The following is a 354-nucleotide window of genomic DNA, read 5'->3' as shown; positions in this document are numbered from 1 at the left end:
GCCGTTGGCTCGCTTCCCGGCGTCAGGGCGAGGGAGGCGGGGCCCGGGGGCGCCCCGGCCCGCCCCGCGGCGGCTGAGCTTCTGCGCATGCTCAGGCTCCGCCAATCCGGCGCCTCCACCGGGGAGAGGCGAGGCCCTCTCGGCGGACGCGGGAGCCCGCTGAGGCGGCGGGCGGCGGGCGGCGGGAGGACGCTCGCGGGCCGCGGGGCTTCCGGCAGGAGCCGCGAAGGCGGAGGGGGCGGGCGCGTCCTTCCTGCCCTCACCTCTGCCGTTACTGTGCGACGTGAGCATCTTCTGAGAGGCCCTCACGAGACCTGCAGGGCACGGAAACGTCAGTCGGCCTTCCGTGGGGGC

Source organism: Canis aureus, chromosome 28 (assembly GCF_053574225.1).
Source record: "Canis aureus isolate CA01 chromosome 28, VMU_Caureus_v.1.0, whole genome shotgun sequence".
Taxonomy (NCBI): domain Eukaryota; kingdom Metazoa; phylum Chordata; class Mammalia; order Carnivora; family Canidae; genus Canis; species Canis aureus.
The sequence above is the reverse complement of the archived record's forward strand: the minus strand, read 5'-3'. Positions refer to the sequence as shown.